Below are 20,248 nucleotides of genomic sequence, written 5' to 3'. Positions count from 1 at the left end.
AGAGACACTCTTCACCCAACTTCTGATTGCCCGCGATGGTGATTACGCCCTTCGATCCTGGCATCTTAAGCTTAAGATACACGTAGCATGGGCGGGCCATGAAACATGCGTAAGCGGGCCTACCCAGGATAGCGTGGTAAGCACTTCGGAAGTCCACCACCTCCAAAGTTAGTCATTCCTTCCAGAAGTTCTTCTCTTCACCGAATACAATGTCGAGGGCGATTTGCCCGAGTGACTTGGCCTTCTTCCCGGGGATTACCCCGTGGAACTGTATATTGCTTTTGCTGAGGCGGGACATCAGAATGTCCATGGCCTCCAAGCTGTCGGCGTAGATAATCTTGAGCCCGCCGCCACCGTCCATCAGGACTTTATGCAAATCGGATTCCTCCTATCGTTGGATCCACCACCAGGGCTTGCTGCCTAGGGGTCGGATGGTCGGGTTGATTGAAGATCAATGGTGTATTGGCCCATACAGGGAATTTTGTGATCGGAACTGCCATGTAGACCTCTCGGTTGATAACCTTGAGGTGACTCTTGCTTTTGACATTGGCAAAGATCATCAAAACTTTCTCAATGTTGGGTACGGATGTCGCTTGAACTACGTCAGTATTTCCCCAAAGAGGAAAGGACGATGCAGCATAGCTTCAATAGGTATTTCCCTCAATTATGAGACCTAGGTTATCGAACCAGTAGGAGAACCAAGCAACACTATGTAAACGGTACCTCCACACAAAGAACAAATACTTGCAACCCGACATGTTAAAGGGGTTGTCAATCCCTTTCGGATAATGGTGCCAGAAACTGTCAAGTTGATGGGATAAAATTGTGGTAGATTGATAGATGCAAATAACAGCAAATAAAACTCAACGAGGTATTTTTGTGTTTTTTATAATATAGATCTGAAAATAAAAGTGGTAAATAAATAAAAAGGCAAATAGGAATATAGATCTGAAAATATATGATGAGAAAATAAACCCAGGGCCTGTAGATTTCACTAGTGGCTTCTCTCAAGAAAATAGCATACGATGGGTAAACAAATTACTGTTGGGCAATCGACAGAACTTCAAATAATCATGACAATATCCATGCAATGATCATTATATAGGCATCATGTCCAAGATTAGTAGACTGACTCCTGCCCGCATCTACTACTATTACTCCACACATTGACTGCTATCCAGTGAGGGAGTCCTGGACTAAGGGGTCCTCGGGTGTCCGGGCCATGTGACTTGGGCCGAACTGGTGGGTCATGAAGACACAAGATAGAAGGACCTCCACCATGTCCGAACGGGACTCTCCCTTGCGTGGGTGGCAAGCTTGGCGTTCGGATCATGTACCTTCCTTTCTCTGTAACCGACTCTGTACAACCCTAGATCCCTTCGGTGTCTATATAAACCGGAGGACTTAGTCCATAGGCGAGAACACAATCATACGGGCTAGACATCTAGGGTTTAGCCATTACGATCTCGAGGTAGATCAACTCTTGTAACCCCTATACTCATCAGAGTCAGTCAGGCAGGAAGTAGGTTATTACCTCCATTAAGAGGGCCCGAACCTGGGTAAACATCGTGTCCCCTCCCTCCTTGTTACCTTCGATCCTTAGACGCACAGTTTGGGACCCCCTACCCGAGATCTGCCGGTTTTGACACCGACATTGGTGCTTTCATTGAGAGTTCCATTGTGTCGTCACCAGAAGGCTCGATGGCTCCATCAACCATCCACAACAATTCTGCCCCGAGGGAGACTTTCCTCCCCGGTCAAATCTTCGTATTCGGTGGCTTCACGCTACGTGCCAATTTGGTTGGTCATCTGGAGTAGATTGACAACTACGCCCCTGGTCATCAGATCAGTTTTGGAAATCTAAACTACGTCGCTGATATCCGAGGAGACTTGATCTTCCAGGGGTTCGCGGCCTCAACCACAGCTCCGGCCTTAGATCCGGAACTCCTCGCCGAGTCCGAAGACGGGAGCTCAGAGCCCGCCAGACTCTTTGCAGCCATAGAGCTCAACACCAGAGACATGGAGGGGGTCGTTTCATCGGCCGGCCCGGAATCACTCCTGGCTCCCTTTATCCTCACCGAGCCGGATTCACCTTTGTGCACCAGCTCCAAACTCTCGAGGTCTGTGTTATACAAGCTCGGCTAGGGAACTCCTGTCCCGTCCCGCTCCACAGATTATCGCCACCCTGTCCATACCTCGCCCTTAAACGAGGCCCTAGACTTAATGTGATCTCTCGCCATTATAGAGGGATCGCTGCCGAACTATGCCCAGCCTGCACTAGGGGCTGAGGGAATTTTACGTCCCACCCACCACCCACTTCATAGCCACCATCGAGGACCTAACCGACATGCTCGATTACGCTTCCGAGGACATCGATGGCATGGACGACGATACCGGATAAGAGCAAAGCCAGAACATGCCGCATGCCGTACACTGGACGGCTACCTCTACATATGACGTGTATATGGTGGATACACCCAAAGAGGATGATGGCGAAGGTGGGAAGGACCTAGTCGAGAATAATTCTCCTGTGGAACCACTAAAATGTCGTCGTCAGCGGCGTCGCTCTAATCCGCGCCGAGAAAAAGGCAACAATACTGGCACAGGAGACAACAATACTACAGACAACACCGAAGACCAAGAAGCCCCCGTCGAACCAACATCCGAACATGATGATTGGGAGGAGGGGCAAGTCAACCGTGACGATCCCATCGGGAACGAGGGTTCGGAGGATGGTGATTACGTACCAATCTCTGAAGAAGACGAGAGCCTCGGCGACGAAGAATCCATCGTGCCAGAGGAACCCTTAGAACAAGAGCACTTTAAGCGCCGGCTAATAGCCACTGCAAGAAGCCTGAAAAGGAAGCAGCAGTAGCTTCAAGCCAATCAGGATCTACTCAATGATAGATGGACTGACGTCCTGGCAGCCGAGGAATACGCCCTTGAACGCCCACCCAAGAGCTACCCGAAGCGCAAGCTGCTACCCCAATTCAACGATGAGGCCCCGGAGCCTATACCTCCCAAGCGTAACGCTACTGACGGAGCTAACCGACCACCACGTGGCCGAGATAGAGCGGCAACTCAAGCTGAACATCCGCCTGCACCACCCCACCGTAAAGGTAAAGAGACAGCAGCTGTGGGATATACTTATGACCTACGACAGGACCTGGATAATAGAGCCGGTCCAACCAGATCAATATACAGATCAAGGGGGAGGGCCCAGCGCGAGAAGACGGCCATCAAGCCTGGCGCAACAAGCACAAATTCACCCGAGCTGAAAACCACATATGGACTCAATCCGAACTGCGTCGTAACGTGGACCGGTATAGAGGAGCTGCACACCCCCTATGCTTCACTGGCGAAGTAATGGAGCACCAGTTCCTAGAAGGGTTTAAACCCATGAACATCGAGTCATCTGATGGCACAACAGATCCATAGTATGGATTGAAGATTTTCTTCTCCACATTAACATGGCTCATGGTGATGATCCACACGCCATCAAATACCTCCCCCTCAAACTTAAGGGGCCACCTCGGCACTGGTTAAACAACCTCCCAGAAAACTCTATCGGAAGCTCGGAAGACCTGGAAGATGCCTTTAGAGACAACTTCCAGGGCACTTATATCCGACCTCCAGACGCCGATGACCTTAGTCACATAGTCCAGCAGGCCGGAGAGTCAGCCAGAAAATTCTGGACCAGGTTCTTAGTCAAAAAGAACCAAATTGTCGATTGTCCGGACGTTGAGGCTCTAGCAGCCTTCAAACACAGGATTCGTGACGAATGGCTTGCCCGACACCTCGGCCAAGAAAAGTCGAAGTCCATGGCAGCCCTCACATCACTCATGACCCGCTTTTGCGCAGGCGAAGATAGCTGGCTGGCCCGTAGCAGCAACAACACTGACGATCTTGGCACTTCCAAAGCAAAGAATAGAAATGGCAGGCCCCGACGCAATAAAAACAAGCGTCGGAGCAACATTGAAAATGCCGAAGACACGACTATCAACGACGGATTAAGTGGCTCCAAGAAAGGTCAATGGAAGAGGCCATTCAAAAGAAACAAAGATGGTTCATCCAGCCTAGACCGAATACTCGATCAACCTAGGCAGATTCACGGCACCCCTGATAAACCTGCTAACCATAACAACAGAAGCTGTTGGGTGTTCAAACAGGTCGGTAAACTAAACTCCGAGCACACAGGGAAAGGGTCGCCCAACGAGGATGATGATGAGGAGCCCCATCCACCAAACACAGGGGGATAGAAGAAATTTCCCCCCGAGGTCAAGATGGTGAATATGATATACGGTACTCACATCCCCAAAAGGGAGCGCAAGCGCGCGTTAAGGGACGTCTATGCGATAGAGTCAGTTGCCCCAAAATTCAACCCATGGTCTGCATGCCCGATCACCTTTGATCGCTGGGACCATCTGACCAGTATCCGTCATGGAGGTTCAGCCACATTGGTCCTCGACCCCATCATTGATGGACCCCATCATTGATGGATTCCACCTCACGAGAGTCCTTATGGATGGCGGCAGCAGCCTTAATCTGCTCTATCAGGACACAGTCCAGAAAATGGGTATTGACTCATCAAGAATCAAACCCACCAAAACTACATTCAAAGGAGTAATACCAGGTGTAGAGGCCCGCTGCACGGGCTCAATCACATTGGAGGTCGTATTCGGTTCGCCGGACAACTTCCGAAGCGAAGACTTGATCTTCGACATCGTCCCTTTCTGCAGTGGCTATCATGCACTGCTCGGACGAACTGCGTTTGCCCGCTTCAACACGGTCCTGCATTATGCTTATCTAAAACTCAAAGTGCCTGGACCACGCGGTGTTATAACAGTTCATGGAAACATGGATGGCTTCCTCCATACCGAGGAACATACCACGGCCCTCGCAGCTGAAGTGCAGGTTGGCCTCATCAAGCCGAACTCCACATCGGCAGTCAAGCCATCGGACCCCGCCAAACGAGTCTGAACTACCCCACATAATGATAGTCCTATTCGTCAGGAGCTTGACTAGCAATCCGGCCTCTGTCTTCGCTCCACTTAAGCAGCGGTGTATGTACCGCATGCTCATAACTACGCACTAAAAATACCATGGGCGACGAAGGAGGCATATCCAGGATAAAAGTCCACAAAACGGCTCAGCCGTACCCGGACCCCAATCTATCTTTCTCTTAACTTTTTTTCTTTTCAGGTTCTTTACAACCCACATCACTCTTTTTATGGTGTCAAGGGCCCTTTTTCCGTCCCCTTATGAACACTTATTCATTAATCCTCTCAAAGGATTACACACCAAGACGAAAAGCAGCACAGATGTAAGGTGGAGTACCTAAAGGATCTCTTAAAGATCACCTCCCCCCTTGATATTAAATACATGTACACAACTTTCCCCTTGGCTCGGCATGTAAAATAGCCTCAACGCTTACAGCATTATTTGTACAAATATGTTTTGACGTATCAATCAGACTATAATGGAAACAGTTCTTCGCCCAAATTATTTGGTACTGGCTAATCCCATATTCGGTATTCCTTCTTCTTTATTATCTGATTGTCGTGTACACCTTGGCTTGACCTAAATTGCCAGGGGCTCCATTCAGCCACGTACATTTATTTTTACCATAAGTCCGAACACTTTCACAACTACAATTCGGCGTCCCTAATCTAGCTTTATATGCATCAGCTCCGAATCATGGCTTGGGTCAATAGTTTGGTTGCCGGCTTCTGTGGTTACTACCTTACGTTCCGATTGTTCGGCTAAGGAAGTAAAGGGAGAACTACTGGGATTGTGTTTCTGGTTGGCCGGATAAACACCTCAGTAGAGAAAGCTAAAAACTAGCTGTCATGATGCGGTGAGAGCTGGTCAGCTATTCGGTGACTCAGTACAAATCTCTTGCGGTTTTTTCCGTGTCACACGAAGGACCGTTTTTTACCTGGCCAGGTGTCTATAGCACCCGAGTTCAGATAGTCAAACAATACCAGGGTCTGCTCCTACAATCTTATTTTCAAACTCCTATGGCTAAGTGAGAGTGATAAAGCCGCATAGTCTAATTGCCTAGTTCACCGCACTAGCACCTCCTTCAAGGACCAAGTCATTGGGTTAAGTATGCTTTTGTGCTGCTCCGAACACCCCCGTAGTATCTACAGAAGGGGCTGAAGCCGACGACTAGCCAACTCTCAGATTTAATAAACGGCCGCAATGGAGGATAAATAATTTCACAGGAGACAAGACAACAATTATACGAACACTTTGTTTTCATTACAAAGTTCGGGCATCACAGGTACATTCATTCAAACATGATATCCTTCGAACACATGCCATCTATAATGTGGGATCCTTCAAGGACGTCGTTGATATACTTCTCCGGCGTACGATGCTCCTTGCCCGCAGGCGGTCCCTCGGTTGCAAGACTGGTGCCATTCATCTTTGCCCACTGTACCTTGACATGGGCGAAGGCCATCCGGGCACCTTCGATACTGACCGGCCGCTTTATAGCATCTATCCTTGGGCAGGCATCGACCAGCCACTTCACAAGCCCAAAGTAGCTAGTTGGTATTGGTTTGGCTGGCCAGAGACGGACTATGACATCCTTCATGGCTAGTTCAGCTATCCTATGCAGCTCGGTCAGCTGTTTCAGTTGATCACTGAGGGGCAAGGGCTGCTCTGGTTCAAGGTACTATGACCAGAACAGTTTCTCTGTTGAGCCCCCCTCTTCGGCTCGGAAGAACTCCGCAGCATCTGCAACACTTCGGGGCAGATCCGCAAATGCTCCTGGAGAACTCCAAATTGGTGTCAGAAAGGTATACTTTCTCCTTACGTACTTGCTTTGCATATTAAAAGTCTTACCAGCCATGATCTTCTTGGCTTCGCGGACCTCCTCATTGGCACCTTGGGCTTCAACCCGGGCCTCCTTCGCACTTTGGAGTGCCGTAGCAAGTTCGGATTCTTGATCCTACACCTTGCACTCCAAAGACTCACATTTTCTTATAGCATCTGTGAGCTCTTGTTGGACTTCATCCAACCTCGCCTCATGCTTCTAACAGGCGGTTCGTTCCTTATCCGCTTCCTTCTTTGTTTCGGCCAGCACACTCTTGAGGACTTCGACCTCAGACATGTCAGCCATGGGCATAAACATAAAGCTCAGTCAAATAACAACTTGGAACTCATATCAGTTCAGGCATGCTTCAATACAACATACCTTGTTTTGCCTCTAGCCTTCGCTTTAGTTCAGAGACTTTAGCTGCATGTGAGGTTGCCGCCAGCTTCGTAGCCTGCTCATCCAAGTAGACATATATGTTAGCTCTTGTGAAGTATTATTCGATCCTCTGTTCGGCCCTTCTTCGGGAAACGCCGAACAGAATCTCAAGGGCTACTATCTATATACAGATATTCCTTTTGTAAATAACCAACAATATATTACTTCACATAACACAAAGCCTGTTAGAAGGCTATTATAGGCTTGGTTCAATCTGCTTTTAGCGAACCAAACCTTTTCAACCACCGTACCCATAAGGGTATGGTGCTCCTCCACAATGGAAGCACCTTGAAGCGCTTCCATCAAAGTTTCTGGCACCTCTAGATTGATAGAGGATGCAGGGGGAGACAGCACACCCCCTTCCCTTGAAGAAGGTTGTTGGTCCAATTCTGGAGCCGTATGGGTCTCCGAAATAATATTCGGTTGGGGGCCGATTGAGCATTGCCCCCACCGCCGGTCTCCATGAGGGTGGATTTCCCCCACTCTTCGGCAACAGAGGTATTACCCTCCATCACCGCCTTCATGGCCTCCCGAGACAACACTTTGGTGTTATCCTGAGCAGTGGTTGAAGATATCTGTGGAGGTGACTCGCTCTCCATCGCATTCGTCCCTAGCGACTTCCCAGATGATGATGATCGTTGGGGGAGATCGCAAGCCAGGCTAATCTTTGGACAGGGCATCCGAAGTACCTGTACGACGGAGGCCACCTTTGGTCTCCTTACCCTTCTTCTTGGCCTTCTTCTCCGGTGCCTGATACGGCACCGGAACCAGCATCTTGGCCAGCAAGGGAGAGGCCTGGTCCTCGGGCAGTGGAGCCGGACATTCTTCTCCGCCTTCTTTGTCCAACCCTGTGGGAATCAGAAAGTTCAGTATGCCCCTTGTATTTGCAAATAAAAGTTATCATAAAAACTTACGGGAGTGGCCGGACATGCGCTGTCATAGCCACGGTCTTCGGTTATTTTTGGCCATGACTTTTGGGTCTTGAAGAGCAGTTTCCATATGTCTTCATGCGTCGTGCCGAAGAACCGCTGCAGAGTCCCAGGACCGGCCAGGTCGAATTCCCACATATATTGAGTCCGGCGTTGACAAGGGAGAATCCGGTGAAAAGTATCACCTAGATCACGCCAGCGAGGCTAGTGTTCTTGTTTATCACGCCCTTGACGCGACTCTCCAGCGCCGTCACCTCGTCAGGCAATCCCAATCCAGACCCTTATTAATCCAGGATGTAAGCCGCGTCGGGGGCCCAGATTTGAACTCAGGAGCAGCGGTCCATGCGGCATCGCGGGGTTCCGTGATGTAGAACCACCCCTGTGTCGGTGTACAGAAGAAGGGGTTCTACTTTGTACCCCTTTACTTGTGCACGAGCAGTCAGAGCCACGCCCACGGCCACACTTAAACAGGGCAGAGGCAGGAAGCTGAAACCACGAGACAACCAAGCAACGCCAAGACCAGAAACACAAAGAGCAAGGGGGCGAGGTGGACTCCCCCAGCAAGACCCTTGCCGGGGCGGCTTCCACAGCCCCAGCAAGACCCTTGCCAGGGCAACTTGCCCAACACCAACGAAGCGCGCCGCCCTTGAGCCCGAGGTTTCCAACATCATCAACCACATTGGAACCAAGGCTCAGGAGGCACCTCCATGGTGGCATGCAGATCTTTGTGAAGATCATTAAACACACAAGATCAGATGAGGACCAGAAGACGACGATCCTCGACACGATCCTTGCCGAGGAAACCCACGAGGCCTCTAGCAAGGTCCTTGCCGGGGATGACCATAGTGTCGTGGCAAGACCCTTCCCGGGGCCCCGGCAAGGGCCTTGAAGAGGACCTCAGCAGGGGCTCGGCCAGGCCCGCGCCCGCCAAGGTTCCACCACCATTCCCATGCAGCTGCCAGCCCAGTCAGCCAGGCGGGCACCTGCGTGGAAACGTGTGGCCCTGAGACCAGCTCAACAAGCACCTATGTGGAGGCATGGAGATCTTCGTGAAGACGCTGCCACCGCGCCAGCTCAGCAGCCTGCCAGCCTACATGGCACTGCCCGCCTCACTAGCCTGGACGCGTGTCGAAGCAAGGCGAGGCAGCAACAAAGCGAAGGGACACCTCAAGGGCGCATTTAATGTATCTTTTCCCGTAATGACGGGCGATAAGCATAGCTACTGTACCCTTTCCACCTCCTGTGTGCCACTGTGGCACCTCCTTCGACTATAAAATGAGGCCCGGCGTACTGGAGAGGGATTCAACTCTTTTGAACAAGTGACACACCATAGCTAGCTCAAGAACACTGAAATACACACCAAAGCAGTATTAGGGTATTACGCGATCCCCGCGGCCCGAAACTGGGTAAACGACCTTTGTGCTGGCTCTTAGACCCGCTCTTCTCACAACCCCGCGCCCGCCGACCACAATAAGGATCCCAGTGATCCCATAGGTGTCGTTCCCACCGACATCTTTGGCACGCCAGGCAGGGGGCGCAGTTGTGAAATTTTGGTCTAGCAGCTAGTCTAGCAGTTCTTCGTCGCCATGGCTCCCAAGAGGAAGATAACGACGACAATTGGTTCATCCGGTGCCGGCCTACCCGTACCGTGCGGGCGAGTAGCGGGCCGATTGCAGACAGAACCCGAGGCGCGACCCGCGAACACCCACATTGCCCTGGCAGTCCAGACCTGGAGAGCAGCATTGTTCGTGTGCAAGACGATGGGCCGCATGCCGCAAATTCTAGAGATGGAGTTAGGCCCCCGCAAGCAGCACGGGACCCTCCAAGGGCGGCGCCATGCCACCCACTGGTGGCGCGGCGAGCTCCAAGACGCCTGCATCGACGCCCATGATGCGCTCTTCCCAAGTCGTGCACGACGAGCAGCGTCACCACGCTGGTGAACCCGGGAGCCGACCTGGGAAGAGTCCAGTGCACCCTTCACAAGACGAAGGAGGTCAGCATGCACGCCTAAGTACTAGCGAAAATGGCGTACAGCCGCAGGGCCGTGATAGAGCTCCTTCTAATGTGGTTAGAAGTCGAAGCGCGTCACGGTCCACGCAGCTTTCCCCACCGCCCACGCCAGCAGAAGCTTTGGCGCGCGCGCAGCTGCTCCTAGACTTTCCTCCTGCTGCGGAGAAGCTCGACGAGTGGAGAGCCACCGTCCGGAGCCTCGTCAGCATCGCCAACAAAGATGAGCCGCGACTCACGGGGCCCGTCGGCCGACACTCCGCAGAACCACTGCATGCCAGTGGAGACAGGGCCGGAGGTGATGCGGCCACGGTGCACTCTCCTCCCCCACGCCAGTTACCGCGGGTGTCGACCATCGCGATGACACTTGTGATAACATTTCCATAGCATCGTCCGATCCGCGGACCCACCGCGATTAGTGCCAAGTTCTTCAGGAGCGAGCCCTTGAAGACGCTCGAACCACCATCGAGCGCCGGCGTGATGCGCGCCACCAGTCAGATAGGCGGGCAGGGCCCACTACGGACTGATACGTCTCCAACGTATATGTAATTTTTGATTGTTCCATGCTATTATATTACCCCTTTTGGATGTTTATGGGCTTTATTTTACACATTTATATCATTTTTGGGACTGACCTATTAACCGGAGGCCCAGCCCATATTGTTGTTTTATTGCCTGTTTCAGTATTTCGAAGAAACGGAATATCAAACGGAGTCCAAACGGAATGAAACCTTCGGCAGCGTGATTTTTGGAAAGATTATGATCCAGGAGACTTGGAGTGCAAGACAGGGGATCATTGAGGAGGCCACGAGATAGGGGGGCGCGCCCAACCTCCCTGGGCGCGCCCTACCCTCTCGTGGGCCCCTTGAGGCTCCCCCGACCGACTTCTTTCGCCTATATAAGCCTACGTACCCTAAAAACATCGGAAAAAAAGATAGATCAGGAGTTCCACCGCCGCAAGCCTCTGTAGCCACCAAAAACCTCTCGGGAGCCCGTTCCGGCACCTTGCCGGAGGGGGAACCCATCACTGGTGGCCATCTTCATCATCCCGGCGCTATCCATGACGAGGAGGGAGTAGTTCACCCTCGGGGCAGAGGGTATGTACCGGTAGCTATGTGTTTGATCTCTCTCTCTCTCTCTCTCGTGTTCTCTCTATGGCACGATCTTGATGTGTCGCGAGCTTTGCTATTATAGTTGGATCTTATGATGTTTCTCCCCCTCTACTCTCTTGTAATGGATTGAGTTTTCCCTTTGAAGTTATCTTGTCGGATTGAGTCTTTAAGGATTTGAGAACACTTGATGTATGTCTTGCCGTGCTTATCTGTGGTGACAATGGGATTTCACGTGCCACTTGATGTATGTTTTGGTGAACAACTTGCGGGTTCCACCCATGAACCTATGCATAGGGGTTGGCACACGTTTTCGTCTTGACTCTCTGGTAGAAACTTTGGGGCACTCTTTGAAGTACTTTGTGTTGGTTGGATGAATCTGAGATTGTGTGATGCATATCGTATAATCATGCCCACGGATACTTGAGGTGACAATGGAGTATTTAGGTGACATTAGGGTTTTGTTTGATTTGTGTCTTAAGGTGTTATTCTAGTACGAACTCTTGAATAGATCGATCCTAAAAAATAACTTTGAGGTGGTTTCGTACCCTACCATAATCTCTTCGTTTGTTCTCCGCTATTATTGGCTTTGGAGTGACTCTTTGTTGAATGTTGAGGGATTGTTATATGATCTATCTATGTTATTATTGTTGACAGAACTTGCACTAGTGAAAGTATGAACCCTATGCCTTGTTTCCTATCATTGCAATAACGTTTGTGCTCACTTTTATCATTAGTTACCTTGCTGTTTTTATTATTTCAGATTACAAAAACCTTTATCTACCATCCATATTGCACTTGTATCACCATCTCTTCGCCGAACTAGTGCACCTATACAATTTACCATTGTATTGGGTGTGTTGGGGACACAAGAGACTCTTTGTTATTTGGTTGCAGGGTTGCTTGAGAGAGACCATCTTCATCCTACGCCTCCCACGGGTTGATAAACCTTAGGTCATCCACTTGAGGGAAATTTGCTACTGTCCTACAAACCTGTGCACTTGCAGGCCCAACAACGTCTACAAGAAGAAGGTTGTGTAGTAGACATCAAGCTCTTTTCTGGCGCCGTTGCCGGGGAGGTGAGTGCTTGAAGGTATATCTTTAGATCTTGCAATTGAATCTTTTTGTTTCTTGTTTTATCACTAGTTTAGTTTATAAAAGAAAATTACAAAAAAATGTAATTGAGTTTGTCTCATACGCTTTGTCTTTTTAATATCTTTCGTGAGTATGATGAATGAAAATTGTGCTCAAGTGCTAGAAGAAGAAGGCATTAAAATGTTTGGTACTAGATCTTTGTGTGATGAGCATGACTGCAATGTTGTTAGTATGAATTCCTTGAATATCCATGATGCTAATGATATGCAAAGCCACAAGCTTGGGGAAGCTATGTTTAATGAAGATGATATTTTTTGTCCCCCAAGTTTGGATGAGAATATTTATTATGATGAAAGCATGCCTCCTATTTATGATGATTATATTGATGAAAGTGGGTTTGGAAGAGTGTCAACTTTAGGAAGTAATGATCCCACTATTTTTTAGGATGTTGAATACTATTGTGATAATTATGAAAGTGGATTTGGAAGAGTGCCAACTTTATTTAGTGACGAATCCACTATTTAGGAAGAGGTTCCAATTGATTATGAGAACAAAGTTGCTATCTATGATGATTATTGTGATGACTTGTATGCTATTAAGAATAAGGATAACCATGAAACTTGTCATCATGATTTTAGTTTTCAATTGGATTATGCCTCACATGATAATTATTTTGTTGAGTTTGCTCCCACTATTATTCATGAGAAGAATTTTGCTTTTGTGGAGAGTAGTAAATTTTCTATGCAAGTAGATCATGAAAAGAATGCTTTAGGTGCTGGTTATATTGTTGAATTCATTCATGATGCTACTGAAAATTATTATGAGGGAGGAATATATGCTTGTAGGAATTGCAATAATATCAAGTTTCCTCTCTATGTGCTTAAAATCTTGAAGCTATGCTTGTTTTATCTTCCTATGCTAGTTGATTATTGTTCCCATAAGTTGTTTGCTCACAAAATCCCTATGCATAGGAAGAGGGTTAGACTTAAATGTGCTAGTCATATGCTTCATGATTCTCCCATTATGTTTCAATTCTTATCTTTTATGTGAGCATCATTGTCATCATCATGCCTAGCTAGAAAGGCATTAAAGAAAAGCGCTTGTTGGGAGACAACCCAATATTTATCCTTACTTTTTTTGTGTGTCCACATGATTATTCTACTGTAATAATCATGTTTTATAGCTTTTGTTTCAATAAAGTGCCAAGTAAGACCTTTATGATAGCTTACGGTGATAGTTGTGTTGATCCTGCTGAAAATCAGAAACTTTTTCACCCAGTAAATTAGTTTTGTTAATTCACAAACACGTTCTACTGATCTGATTCTTTTTGCTATGGATTGGTATACGAATTTCTTAGGACTTACTAATTTGGTAGGATTTTTGGTGTTCCAGAAGTATACGTTTGATACAGATTACTACAGACTGTTCTGTTTTTGACAGATTCTGTTTTCTATGTGTTGTTTGCTTATTTTGATGTATCTATGAGTAGTATCGGAGGGTATGAACCATAGATAAGTTGGAGTACAGTAGATATTACATCAATATGAACTTAGAATGAGTTTATTACTGTACCTAAGTGGTGGTTTTATTTTCTTATACTAACGGAGCTTACGAGTAGGGGTGGGCAAAAAAACCAAGGACCGAACACCGGAGCCGAAATAACCTGGACCGAAGCCGAAAAACCCGAGGACCGAACCAGCGGTTGTTTGTTCGGTTGGCAAAATTCAAAAACCAAAATTACTTCGGTGCATTCGGTCATGCGACTAGGTTGACCGAATTCCCGAACTGACCGAAATATTGTATGAAGCCCGTCATAACAAAGCCCAATAGCCCAATCCATATGCAGCTTTTCTAGCCTTTTACTCAACCCAAGCAACGCAACGCCACACGCCCACGCCTTATCCCCAAACGAGCTTTAATCTTCACGCAGCACCGCCGCATCCATTTGCTTGCTCTGCCCATGGCTCCCACTCGACGGCGGCGGTCGGCGCCATCGGCCATGTTCCCACACAGCGGCAGCCGAAGATGCACATGCCTCCCACTTGGCGCGGGGCGGCCGTGGGCCGCGGCTCCCACGAGACGGTGGCAGCCGTGCGCATGGATCCCACACGACGGCGGCGCAGCGCCCCTGGCTCCCATGAGACGGCGGCGGCCGTGCGCATGGCTCCCATATGACGGTGGCGCGGCGCCCCTGGCTCCCAAGCGACGGCGGCCGACGACGTCATGGCTTCAACCATCACAGCCAGCGGTTATACCTGAGGATTCTAACCACAATGTCCGGTTGTTGCTCGCTCTTTTTCTGACTCCCAACTTATTTTTCTTTTCTGATGGATTGAATGCTGATTTGTGCTTCGTAACCAATGCTTATCCTGATTTCAGTGCTCTTAGGGTATAACCGAATACCAGACCGAATTATCGGTGCACCGTAGTCTCGGTTACTGCTTTTTCGTAGGACCGAACGGTTAGTAAATCTAGGAAACCAAATTTAAGGACAAACCGAAGCACCAAACTGTTTGGTTTGGTCTAACCGAATGCCCAGTCCTGCTTACGAGTTTTCTGTTGAGTTTTGTGTTGTGAAGTTTTCAAGTTTTGGGTAAGGATTCGATGGACTAGGGAATAAGGAGTGGCAAGAGTCTAAGCTTGGGTATGCCCAAGGCACCGCAAGGTAATATTCAAGGACAACCAAGAGCCTAAGCTTGGGGATGCCCCGGATGGCATCCCCTCTTTCGTCTTCGTTCATCAGTAACTTTACTTGGAGCTATATTTTTATTTGCCACATGATATGTATTTTGCTTGGAGCATCATTTTCTTTTGTTAGTACTTGCTTGCTGTTATTTACAATAATGTTTTGCATCTATATTTTCAATAAAAATGTCAAGGATAGCCTTTGCCATGCTTATTTTGCTAGTTTACATGTTGCTGTTTGAAAACAGAAAGTTTACCGCTGTTGCAAAAATTCCCTAGAAAAGTCACAGAATGATATAATGTTGAAACCTTTTGCATAATAAGATCTGATAAATTTACTACAGTGGGAATTTTATTTCGTAATTTTTGGATTTAGGGAAGTTTGATGAATCTTGCATTCTTTACAGACTGTACTGTTTTGACAGATTGCTGTTATGGTTGCATTGTTTGCATATGTTTGCTTGTTTAATGATTCTATTTGAGGATAGGAGTATTAAATATGCAGAGGCATTTAGTATGCAATGTTGAATAATAATTTGGTGATTTGTTAACAGTAGAAAATGATAAGGTTTTGCATTGGTTTACCTATTGTTTGAAATATGAGCAATTTATCGAGTGATTTTATTAACAGAAATACTAGATAAAGCATGACTAGTATAGCAGTGATAAAACAAGCCATGCGATTTGACAAAGAGAAGGTAAACAACATCTTCATATATGAACCGTAACTAAACATATCTTGAGGAGACAGTATAGCAAGTTGCATATATGAAATAGAGTCTAACATATCTAGGGCAAATATTAGAACAAGGAACTGTTGCAGAACCTCTAATAGAAAGGGGACGAACACGTGCGAGGCAGCAGCAGCAGAAGCGCTGGACTTGGGGTCGGTGTCCTCGCCAGCCATGTCATCGAGGAGGTCGTGGACGTCGGGGAAGAAGTCATCGTCGGGGAAGTAGTCGTCGGAGTCCGGGGCGTCCGTGACGAAGAAGTCAGTAGTCGCGCGAAGCGCTCCCCAAAAACCTTATCACCCTTCTCCCATACAGGACTCAAAAGGTGCGGTTTCGGAGGCCAACTGTCCCGACCTGCAGTGCACACTGCAAGCCGGGATGGGGAAGATTGTAGTAGCAGCGCAGTGCTCAGGAACTGTGTGGCGAGAGGAAGAGGACCTTCTAATGTGTCTCTCTGGACAGGAGCGACCTCTCTTATATAGGCACAAGATAGGGATGCAAACAGGCTGTGCCGGGAGGTGAAGCAACGGAGGGAGACAAAGTGAACAGGCAGCACGCAAAGAGGTGCGTCGTTCGTATTCATTATCCACTACCGCAAAAACTTTTCAGCTCCCAGGTGACCTTTTGTATACCCGAGTGCGTGGCAAAAATTAGACATCGGCTCGGCTCATTCCCGCAACCCGTGGCGCGTCGTGACGAGGCGTGGCGTGGCGGGCAGTGGAGGAGGAGCGCGCTTGGATGTCCCTCTTGTTCTCATGCTCATACAAGTGGGAAAAGAACCTCCCTTATAAGGAGGTCAACTCCCACTAAACTAGCAATGTGGGACTAAACTTTAGTAGTATCCCTTGCCTTGCACAAATGGGCTAAGTGGGCCTCTAGGATTTATTTAGGAATTTCTGAAATAGTTATTGGGCTGTCCCATAATAGACTAAATTCCAGCAGCCCCCCTGAGGGAATCCTGGATTAGGGGGTATCCGGACAGCCGGACTGTGTACGACGTCCGGACTATTGAAGCGTGAAGATACAAGACTCAAGACTTCGGCCCGTGTTCGGATGGGACTTTCCTTGGCATGGAAGGCAAGCTTGGCGATCCGAATATTATATTTCCTTCCTTGTAACCGACTCCATGTAAACCCTAGCCCTCTCCGGTGTCTATATAAACCGGAGAGGTTGGTCCTTAGAAGGGCGATCACAATTACATTCATACCATCATAGGCTAGCTCCTAGGGTTTAGCCTCTACGATCTCGTGGTAGATCTACTCTTGTACTACCCATATCATCAATATTAATCAGCAGGAAGTAGGGTTTTACCCCCATCGAGAGGGCCCGAACCTGGGTAAACATCTGTGTCCCTTACTTCTTGTTACCATCAGCCTTGATGCGTAGATCGGGACCCCCTACCCGAGATCTGCCGGTTTTGACCCCGACATTCGTGCTTTCATTGAGAGTTCCTCTGTGACGTCGCCGTCAGGCTCGATGGCTCCTTTGATCGTCATTGACGACGCTGCCCAGGGTGAGACTTTCCTCCCCGGACAGATCTTCGTGTTCGGCAGCTTCGTGCTGCGGGCCAATTTGCTTGGCCACTTGGAGCAGATCGATAGCTATGCCCCTGGCCCTCAAATCGGGCCGGAAACCTGAACCACATGGCGGATACCCGAGGAGACTTGATCTTCGGCGGATTCGGGCCAGCGCCAGAAGCGCCAAACAGTCACGATGAACACGGCTTAGACCTGCCGTCAGACGTTGCTTGGGATATCATCCCGGCAGAAGCCCCGGACCTAAATCCGGGACAGGTTGCGTTGCCTAAAGACGGAGGGCTGGACCCCGCCCCACAGGCCGTACCCTCATCAGCGATGGAGCCGAACACAGGCTTCACTTTTGAGGAAACCAGTGACCCCGGGCCCCTGGACCCGTGTCCGGTTGTAGGCTCCAGTCCGTGCGTCCCCGGGCCCGCCGATCTCGGTTGGGCTCCGGTGATGGAGTTCACCGCGGCGGACATCTTTCAGCACTCGCCCTTCGGCGACATACTAAACTCATTCAAAACTCTCTCTTTGACAGAGAATCTCGGGCCGAATTATATCCGGCAAGAGTGGGAAGCAGGCGACGAAGACATTCGTTGCCCACCGACCACCCACTTCATAGCCACGGTTGATGATTTAACCGACGTGCTGGACTTCGATTCCGAAGGCATCGACGGTATGGACAACGATGCAGGAGAGGACTCAGAATCTATGAGGTGCCGGATTCACACCTCACCACACGACATATACATGGTAGATACGCCCAAGGAAGGCGACGGTGACGATCGGGAAGATAACACCCCTGGGCAAAAACTAAAGCGACGACACAGACGCCGTTCCAAATCCGGCAATAGTAACAATATCAGCAAGAGCGCCAGAAAAATGGATACCCCGGTCAACCCCGATGGCAATATTGACCAAACAGAACCAGCAATGGAGGAGGACGAGCCAGGTCACGCCGAACATAGTTCGGGTCATACACCCGAAGAAAACCATCCAGAGGGACGGGTTCACCAATCCGGCCCAGGGCAAGAAGACAGTCCGGACGACGACGCATTCATCATTCCGGAAGAACGTGTGGAACGAGAGAACCTCCATAGACAACTTATGGCCACAGCGAGAAGTCTGAAGAAGCAGAAGCAACGGCTCAAAGCTGCACAGGAAACGCTCAATCGCAGATGGAACAAAGTGCTAGACACTGAAGAAAGATATGGTGACGATCGCCATACAAAGAGCTACCCAAAACGCAGGCTACTGCCAGAATTCGACGACGAGGCCGTTCCACCGATGAATAACATGAACAGAAGACTAGGAGTACCACCTCATAGCCGCAATAAATCAGCTGCCGAAGACGCCCACGATCTACGTGAGCACCTGGAGAAGAAAGCTGGCGCAGCTAGGTCCATCTACGGATCTAAAGGAGATGCCCCGGCGAGGGACTATGGCTGTCAAAACAATTTTGACAACCAAACACCAGTTCGGAATAAACACCGAACACAACAACAGCCGACGGCATGCCACAGCGTGTCCAGATACAGAGGGGCTGCTCACCCCCTGTGCTTTACTGATGAAGTACTGGACCATGAATTCCCACAGGGCTTTAAACCCGTAAACATACAGGCATACAACGGAACGACAGACCCAGGGGTCTGGATCGAGGACTTTATCCTCCACATACACATGGCTCACGGAGATGACCTCCATGCCATCAAATACCTTCCCCTCAAACTAAATGGACCGGCCTGGCACTGGTTGAAAAGCCTCCCCGAAAATTCAATCGAGAGCTGGGAAGAACTAGAGGACGCTTTCAGGGCCAATTTTCAAGGGACTTATGTCCGGCCTCTAGATGCTGACGATTTAAGTCACAAAATCCAACAACCCGGAGAGTCTGCCCGCAAGCTTTGGAACAGATTCCTCACTAAGAAGAATCAAATCGTTGACTGTCCGGATGTCGAAGCCTTAGCGGCATTCAAGCACAACATCCGGGACGAGTGGCTCGCTGGACACCTCGGCCAAGAAAAGCCAAGGACAATGGCAGCCCTAACAAGTCTTATGACCTGCTTTTGTGCGAGAGAAGATAGCTGGCTCGCCCGTAAAGGCACCAGTGACCCCAGGATGTCCGAAATAAGGGATGGCAACGAGAAACCACGGTGTAATAAAAACAAATGCCAAAACAAGGAAGAGAGACCGAACAACATAACGGTTAATGCCGGATTCCGAGGCTCTCGCCCTAACCAGCAAAATAAGCAACCTAAAGGCAGTAAAGAGGGACCGTCCGGTCTAAACAGAGTTCTGGACAGACTATGCCAAATTCATGGCACCCCCGACAAACCGGCGAACCACACGCACAAAGAGTGCTGGGACTTCAAGCAGGCCGGCAAACTAAACGCCGAACACAAGGGAAGGGAAACACCAAGTGAAGACGAGGATGAACCTCGCCAACCGAACATTCGGGGACAGAAAACATTCCCGCCAGAGGTTAAAACAGTGAACATGATCCACGCGACTCGTACATCCTTGGGAAGGCATGAACGCGCCCATAAAGACGCACGCGATATAGATCCCATCGTACCCACACCTAACTGTTGGATGTCTTGTTCGATCACCTTCGATCTCCTAGACGGCTGAACTAGCATTCGGCGCGAAGGATCAAATGCCTTGGTGCTTGACCCAATAATCGATGGATACCATCTCAGTCATGTCCTCATGGACGGTGGCAGCAGTCTCAGTTTAATATATGAGGACACTGTCCACAGGATGGGGATAGACTCATCCAGAATCAGCAAGATTCACACCACCTTTGAAGGGGTGATATCAGGCGTTGAAGCCTATAGCAAGGGCTCCGTCATACTGGAGGTAACATTCGGCTCTCCAGGTAACTCCAGAAGCGAAGACCTAGTCTTCATCATCG

The sequence above is a fragment of the Triticum aestivum genome, chromosome 1B (assembly GCF_018294505.1).
Source record: "Triticum aestivum cultivar Chinese Spring chromosome 1B, IWGSC CS RefSeq v2.1, whole genome shotgun sequence".
NCBI lineage: Eukaryota > Viridiplantae > Streptophyta > Magnoliopsida > Poales > Poaceae > Triticum > Triticum aestivum.
Note: the sequence above shows the minus strand (reverse complement) of the source record.